Here is a 9,418-nt window from a genome sequence, read left to right as displayed (position 1 = left end):
CACTATCTTAGGCACGCTCAAAAAATTCCGTATTTCGGAATATTTGTACATGGGAGACTCAATCTATAATTCAAAATTGCTAATTAATGAGCGCTTGCATACATAAACTTAGCGTTGCTTTGTCTGAAATAGAGGTGCTGCTGTAGCAGCAAAATTCTGTGCAAATCAGTTTTTTTAATGGTGCAGGCAATTTTGCAGAGGTATTGTCTGATGAAGCGCGTCACTCTGAGAATTGGTCCCAGATCATTATAACCTGATAACTAGTGGACAACACTGCTCAATTTATTCCTGACGTTTGAAAGTGCATCTCATTTGAATGAATTTTTTAAGAAAATGTTCATGTGATCTATATCCCTATTTTCTCCTGTAGCACACCATACACAGTGGCAAACGCAGGATTTCTAGAGGGGGGTTTCCAAATGCTTGATTTTAGAGTGAGTGCGGCCAATCCAGAAAGAGGGCATAATTAGTACTTATCCAGCTTTGATATGCATCATACACAGTGTATTGTGTGTCATAATTCCATCATATACAGGACCAGCAATCACAGTAACCCATTATATGCCTCATACTTAGTGTATTGTGTGTCATAATTCCAGCATATACAGGACCAGTGATCACAGTAACCCATTATATGCCTCATACATAGTGTATTGTGTGTCATAATTCCAGCATATACAGGACCAGCGATCACAGTAACCCATTATATGCCTCATACATAGTGTATTGTGTGTCATAATTCCATCATATACAGGACCAGCAATCACAGTAACCCATTATATGCCTCATACATAGTGTATTGTGTGTCATAATTCCAGCATATACAGGACCAGTGATCACAGTAATCCATTATATGCCTCATACATAGTGTATTGTGTGTCATAATTCCAGCATATACAGGACCAGCAATCACAGTAACCCATTATATGCCTCATACTTAGTGTATTGTGTGTCATAATTCAAGCATATACAGGACAAGCGATCACAGTAACCCATTATATGCCTCATACATAGTGTATTGTGTGTCATAATTCCAGCATATACAGGACCAGTGATCACAGTAACCCATTATATGCCTCATACATAGTGTATTGTGTGTCATAATTCCAGCATATACAGGACCAGTGATCACAGTAATCCATTATATGCCTCATACATAGTGTATTGTGTGTCATAATTCCAGCATATACAGGACAAGCGATCACAGCAACCCATTATATGCCTCATACATAGTGTATTGTGTGTCATAATTCCAGCATATACAGGACCAGTGATCACAGTAACCCATTATATGCCTCATACACAGTGTATTGTGTGTCATAATTCCATCATATACAGGACCAGCGATCACAGTAATCCATTCTATGCCTCATACATAGTGTATTGTGTGTCATAATTCCAGCATATACAGGACCAGCGATCACAGTAACCCATTATATGCCTCATACATAGTGTATTGTGTGTCATAATTCCATCATATACAGGACAAGCGATCACAGTAACCCATTATATGCCTCATACATAGTGTATTGTGTGTCATAATTCCAGCATATACAGGACCAGCGATCACAGTTAGCCATTAGATTCGGCAGTAGGTCCATCCTGTCTAAGCTGAATGTTTTTATTTTAGCTGTGGGCACTGTTCCAAGAACATGCAGCACTAGTAAAATTGTATCATATTACTACTTCTATTGTGGTAATGGTGTGGGCTGGGGAGGGGAGTTTCCAGGCAGACGGAAACCCCCCCCGTGTTTGCCTATAATACACCCCTCTTATGCATACTTGTAACAAGACAGTGAACCAGTATTCAGCAAATTCTGTTCAGTGTGCCTCATGCCTCAGTGATGCCAGTAGTTCCTAGAGAATTTATAGGCAGCATTCTGGTAAGTGATGTTTTAGCCCACAAAATGGCTGCCTCATCGCCATGTCTAAAATAATGCAAATTCTATTCTCCTTTATGACTCAGCTTATCTATACATCATATCCATATTACCAATATACCTTACAGTGAAATGTGCTACTGCCAGCAGTGGAAGATAATAGAGCATATAATATTACACTATGAACTCTCACGTAACATAACATGCCCTGCTTTGAATACTGGTAGGCTGACTGTGAATACTAATGACTTAGTCATGTAGCCCACTAGCTGTAGACGGGAGTGAATTATCCCAAAGGAGGACAGAGGTCTTAGTAAGATGTGATCATGTACTTTAAATGAAGTGTCTATGAGCTCACACTGAGAGTGTCAGCTGTGATCACACATTGACACTCCCGCCCAGGACTGAAGCGAGTGTTTATTACATTGCCAATGGCTATTCCATACACTCACGAAAACTCCTAAAAGTACCATTTTACTGAAATCTTTTATGTGGACGTGACCTACATTTTATATTCCTGTAACAAATGTCACTCCTGCACACCATTACACAGTCTCCAGAATGTTACTATTACTAGGGTAATCTGTAGAGATGTGCGCCGACCCCCGTGGTTTGGTTTTGGATCTGGATCCCCCCTTGTTTTGAATCTGGATTGGTTTTGCCAAAACCTCACCTCCATGTTTTGTTTTCATGTTTTGGTTTTGGATCTGGATTTTTTCTTAAAAAATCATAAAAACAGCTAAAATCACATAAAATGGGCCTGTTTTTGTTCCTACAGTATAATTAACCTCAATAACATTTATTTCCAGTAATTTCCAATCAATTTTGACCACCTCAAAATATTATTTGCTTCATCTAGTTAAGGCCAAAAGGTTACATCCAGCTAGCTGGCTGACTAAGCTAAGTGACACAGTGGGCGGCACTAACATGTGGCAGTTCAGCTTCTAATTTCCAACACGGTGTGTTATACAGTGTGGTTTGGATACACCAATAGTGCACTTACTGTGACAGCAGTGTCGGCAGAGCGGGGTTGCTGACGTGTCCTCAGTACATGGAATGGCAGTGCTGCGTTGCTGGCAGTGTCCTCGATGAAGGGTACCGGTGATGTCGGCAGTGCGGGGGTGCTAGCAGTGTCTTTAGTGCAGGTTTGCTGGCTGTGTCGGCAGTGCGGGGTTACCAGCGGTGCTGGCAGTGTCCTCAATGAAGGGTACCGGTGATGTCGGCAGTGTGGGGGTGCTAGCAATGTCTTTAGTGCAGGTTTGCTGGCTGTGTCGGCAGTGCGGGGGTGCCAGCGGTGTCTTTAGTGCAGGTTTGCTGGCTGTGTCGGCAGTGTAGGGGTTGCTGGCGGTGTCCCCAGTACATGGAATGGCAGTGCTGCAGTGCTGGCAGTGTTCTCAGTGAAGGGTACTAGCAGTGTCCTCAGTGCAGGTTTGCTGACTGTGTCGGCAGTGCAGGGGTGTTCTCAATGCAGGGTGTCGGCAGTGTCAGCAGAGCGGGGGTGCCAGCGGTGTCCTCAGTGCATGTGTGCTGACAGTGTCGGCAGTGCAGGGGTGCTGGTGGTGTCCTTAGTGTGGGAGTGTTGGCAGTGTCGGCAGTGTGGGGGTCGCTGACGGTGTCCTCAGTACGTGTGGCAGCAGTACAGGGGTGCCGGGCAGTGTCAGATGCGGCACCATCTTCTTTTTCTTTTGTGTGCATTTTCAATGGTCTTAACGCTGATTGGCTGAGAGCCGTGACAGACGGCTCTCTCAGCCAATCAGCGTTAAGCCTGCTCAATACGGGTGAGGGATCCGGGGCAGGCAGGGAGATCCGAGCTTTGCTCGGATCACCCCAGATCCCCAAAATTCGGGTGGGTTCGGATCTCTGAGATCCAAACCCGCTCATCTCTAATCTATATAGCTTGCAAACTATTATTAAATGTAATCCATGTATCAAAGGACATAGGTGCTGATTCAGAGTTGTACACTATGCTGATGTTTTCGCAGTTGAACGATTATCAGTCGTCTGCACTTGCGTCTGAGTCGCACTGCTCATGCGTCATGGTACATTACCTTAGTCTCTCTCAACGGCTATTTATTTACAGTGTGATTGACAGTCAGGAATCGTTTGGGGGTGGTAATGCAGATGTCTCGCGATCGTTTCGGGGGTGTGTCACATCCTGCTTCTGCGATCCCATTTGCAACAAATATGGCTCCAGTGTCTCAGGGCCTGATTCAGAGCCGCTCGTAAGCGGCCGCTTGTTCGCTCCGAGCGACGTTCGCACATCTGCGCATGCGTATGGGTCGTAATGCGCATGCGCCAACCAGTCATTGTGGTCGGAAATCGAGCGCTCGCAAAATAGCGAGTGCCTGCTAATCTGAGTGACAGGATGAGGCATTTGTGGGTGGTAACAGGGGAAGGTGCTTGAAAACGGGGAGTGGTGATCCGAACACAGGCGTGCCAAAAGGTCAAAACGGGCGTTTTAAGGGTGTGCATAATTAACAAAGCAGCATCATCGACCACGTCACTTGGTTGTTTCTTAGCCTGAACTGTTCGCATGATTGCGGTAGGAAAATCCTACCACAAGCACTGCGAGCAGTTCAGATGCCTGTCGATGTACTCGATTAATCTAATAAATAGCGGAGATGACGTAGGATGCGAGCGGCCTGGGGGCGTCTTTACAAAATAGCGAGCGCATGTTTCGTTCGCTCGCTCAGACATAGAGGCGTCAACAGACCGCAAAGAATGAGCGCTCAATTGAAATAGCCGGCCCCTTTTTCTGAACGAGCGAGCGCAAATAGCGTCCGGCTCTGAATCAGGCCCTCAGTTCCCACAGCGATTCTGCATGACCATAGAGTTACTCAGGACTGCTTATCTTGAATGATCTGTAACCAGTGGAGGCTCCAGGGGTGCACTCCCCCGCGCTGGCTGATAAGATGTTAATACATCTGATCATTAGTGCTTCCTGCTTTGCCTTGGTAAAGAGCCAAAGTAGGAAGTGTTATAACGGCACGTTGAGTGCCGCTATAATACATCTCCCCCACTGTGTCTTTGTGTGCAGATGCTTGGATTTACAAAGATGCTGGTGGCTGTCTGAATACATCTTTCATACAGCAGCTGTGTACGGGATTGTAGCTGCTGGGGCAATAGCGTACAACTCTGAATCTGGACATAGGCATCATACACTCTGATCTTTATAAGAAGACTTATACATAATACTAGGGGTGTGCACCGGCCACTTTTCGTGTTTTGTGTTTTGGTTTTGGATCTGGATCTTTCTTCGTGTTTTGGATCTGGATTGGTTTTGCCAAAACCACCCTTCCGTGTTTTGGGTTCTGGGTTTTGTGTTTTGGATCTGTATTTTTTTGAAAAAAAGCATAAAAACAGCTAAAATCACAGAATTTGTAGGTTTTTCTGCTCCTATGCTATTATTAACCTCAATAACCTTAATTTCCACTCATTTCCAGTCTATTCTGAATACCTCACACCTCACAATAGTGTTTTTATGTCCAAAACGTTGCACCGAGGTGGCTGGATGACTATGCTAAGCGACACGAGTGGGCGGCACAAACACGTGACCCATCTAGGCGTGACACTGCAGTGGCAGACAGGATGGCAGTTTGAAAAACTAGGCCCCAAACTGTACATAATGCAAAGAAAAAAAAGAGGTGCAAGATGGAATTGTCCTTGGGCCCTCCCACCCACCCTTATGTTGTATAAACAGGACATGCACACTTTAACAAACCAATCATTTCAGCGCCAGGGTCTGCCACACAACTGTGGCTGAAATGATTGGTTCGTTTGGGCCCCCACAAAACAAGCTGGCAATTAATCTGTCCCTGCACAAACTGGCTCTACGGAGGCAAGAAGTCGTCCTCATCCTCCTCATCCACAGATTCCTCACCCTCTTCAGTGTTATGTACATCCTCATCCTCACAGAGTATTAATTCGTCCCTGCTGGAACCACAGGTCCCTCTGTACGTTCTGGAGGCTGGTCTCCCTGGAAGAGTTGATCATTCATTTTATGAACATCATCTTCTCCACATTTTGTGGAAGCAACCTCCTACGCCTTTCGCTAACAAGGTTCCCGGCTGCACTAAACACTCTTTCGGAGTACACACTGGAGGGGGGGCAACTCAGGTAAAATAGAGCCAGTTTGTACAGGGACCTCCAAATTGCTTCTTTTTCCTGCCAGTACAGGTACGGACTGTCTGACATGCCTACTTGGATGCTGTCACCGATGTAATCCTTTAACAGACAGACGCACGCTTGTCGCTGCTGCTTTGAGGATTCAAGTGCGGCTACAGCCCACACAATTCACAAAGACAGAAAAAAAAAAAGAATATTTTTATTGTTTGTGGAGCACACTTTGAGGGTTACACCACCCTCTAACAGACAGACGCACGCTTGTCGCTGCTGCTTTGAGGATGCAAGTGCGGCTACAGCCCACACAATTCACAAAGACAGAAAAAAGAAGAAGAATATTTTTATTCTTTGTGTAGCACACTTTGAGGGTGTCACCACCCTTTAACAGACAGACGCACGCTTGTCGCTGCTGCTTTAAGGATGCAGGTGCGGCTACAGCCCACACATTTCACAAAGACCGAAAAAAAAAGAACAATATTTTAATTGTTTGTGTAGCACACTTTGAGGGTGTCACCACCCTTTAACAGACAGATGCACGCTTGTCGCTGCTGCTTTAAGGATGCAGGTGCGGCTACAGCCCACACAATTCACAAAGACAGAAAAAAGAAGAATATTTTTATTGTTTGTGTAGCACACTTTGAGGGTGTCACCACCCTTTAACAGACAGACGCACGCTTGTCGCTGCTGCTTTAAGGATGCAAGTGCGGCTACATCGCACACAAGTCACAAACACATAAAAAAAATAGTTTTTTATTTTTTGGAGCACTTTGAGAGTTACACCACCCTTTACCAGACAGACGCACGCTTGTCGCTGCTGCTTTAAGGATGCAGGTGCGGCTACAGCCCACACATTTCACAAAGACAGAAAAAAAAAGAACAATATTTTAATTGTTTGTGTAGCACACTTTGAGGGTGTCACCACCCTTTAACAGACAGACGCACGCTTGTCGCTGCTGCTTTGAGGATGCAGGTGGAATCTAGACGGGATTTGGAACCGAGGACACACTACCTCCATCAATTGTCTAAATCCCACTGCACTATTGTCGGATACCGGACGCACGTCTAACACCAACATAGCAGTCAAGGCCTCAGTTATACGTTTTGCTTCAGGATGACTGCTGTCGTACTTCATCCTCATCGCTAGGGACTGTTGGAGGGTCAATTGTTTAGTAAAAGTAGTGATGTTCCTACTTCCTCTCTGGGATGATGAACAACTCCCAGCAGCAGCAACAGCACTAGTAGGAAGTGGTTCTTGATCTTTCCCTATTTTATTTTTATCAGAGAAAGTTTGGTCCTCCATTTATGTTATATTGATATATATACGTGCGGCTAAAGCGCACACAAACACAGAAAATATTTTTTTATTTTTGCTGGAGAGTAGTGCACTTTGTGGGTTACACCACCCTTTAAGAAATGAGCCAGCCGGCTCTTTACTTATGGGACACAGGCGCACGCTTGGCGCTGCTCCTTTGTTGATGCACGTGCAGCCACAGTGCACACAAGTCACAAACACAGAAAATATATATTTTTTTGGTTTGGAGTGTACTTTGGGGGTTACAGAACCCTTTAACGGTCAAGCCAGCCGGCCCTTTACTTATGACACAGGCGCACGCTTGGCACTACTTTGTTGATGCACGTGCGGCTACTGCGCACACAATTCACAAACACAGAAAATAATTTTTTTTTTGGTTTGGACTGGAGTGTACTTTCGGGGGTTACAGCACCCTTAACGGTCAAGCCAGCCGGCCCTTTACTTATGACACAGGCGCACTCTTGGCACTACTTTGTTGATGCACGTGCGGCTACTGCGCACACAATTCACAAACACAGAAAATAATTTTTTTTTGGTTAGGACTGGAGTGTACTTTCGGGGGTTACAGCACCCTTTAACGGTCAAGCCAGCCGGCCCTTTACTTATGACACAGGCGCACGCTTGGCACTACTTTGTTGATGCACGTGCGGCTACTGCGCACACAATTCACAAACACAGAAAATAATTTTTTTTTTGGTTTGGACTGGAGTGTACTTTGGGGGTTACAGCACCCTTTAACGGTCAAGCCAGCCGGCCCTTTACTTATGACACAGGCGCACGCTTGGCACTACTTTGTTGATGCACGTGCGACTACTGCGCACACAATTCACAAACACAGAAAATAATATTTTTTTTGGTTTGGACTGGAGTGTACTTTCGGGGGTTACAGCACCCTTAACGGTCAAGCCAGCCGGCCCTTTACTTATGACACAGGCGCACGCTTGGCACTACTTTGTTGATGCACGTGCGGCTACTGCGCACACAATTCACAAACACAGAAAATAATTTTTTTTTTGGTTTGGACTGGAGTGTACTTTCGGGGGTTACAGCACCCTTAACGGTCAAGCCAGCCGGCCCTTTACTTATGACACAGGCGCACGCTTGGCACTACTTTGTTGATGCACGTGCGGCTACTGCGCACACAATTCACAAACACAGAAAATAATTTTTTTTTGGTTTGGACTGGAGTGTACTTTCGGGGGTTACAGCACCCTTAACGGTCAAGCCAGCCGGCCCTTTACTTATGACACAGGCGCACGCTTGGCACTACTTTGTTGATGCACGTGCGGCTACTGCGCACACAATTCACAAACACAGAAAATAATTTTTTTTTTGGTTTGGACTAGAGTGTACTTTCGGGGGTTACAGCACCCTTAACGGTCAAGCCAGCCGGCCCTTTACTTATGACACAGGCGCACTCTTGGCACTACTTTGTTGATGCACGTGCGGCTACTGCGCACACAATTCACAAACACAGAAAATAATTTTTTTTTGGTTAGGACTGGAGTGTACTTTCGGGGGTTACAGCACCCTTTAACGGTCAAGCCAGCCGGCCCTTTACTTATGACACAGGCGCACGCTTGGCACTACTTTGTTGATGCACGTGCGGCTACTGCGCACACAATTCACAAACACAGAAAATAATTTTTTTTTTGGTTTGGACTGGAGTGTACTTTGGGGGTTACAGCACCCTTTAACGGTCAAGCCAGCCGGCCCTTTACTTATGACACAGGCGCACGCTTGGCACTACTTTGTTGATGCACGTGCGACTACTGCGCACACAATTCACAAACACAGAAAATAATATTTTTTTTGGTTTGGACTGGAGTGTACTTTCGGGGGTTACAGCACCCTTAACGGTCAAGCCAGCCGGCCCTTTACTTATGACACAGGCGCACGCTTGGCACTACTTTGTTGATGCACGTGCGGCTACTGCGCACACAATTCACAAACACAGAAAATAATTTTTTTTTTGGTTTGGACTGGAGTGTACTTTCGGGGGTTACAGCACCCTTAACGGTCAAGCCAGCCGGCCCTTTACTTATGACACAGGCGCACGCTTGGCACTACTTTGTTGATGCACGTGCGGCTACTGCGCACACAA

Source organism: Taudactylus pleione, unplaced genomic scaffold (assembly GCF_031769625.1).
Source record: "Taudactylus pleione unplaced genomic scaffold, aTauple2 ptg000155l, whole genome shotgun sequence".
Classification (NCBI taxonomy): domain Eukaryota; kingdom Metazoa; phylum Chordata; class Amphibia; order Anura; family Myobatrachidae; genus Taudactylus; species Taudactylus pleione.
The sequence above is the reverse complement of the archived record's forward strand: the minus strand, read 5'-3'. Positions refer to the sequence as shown.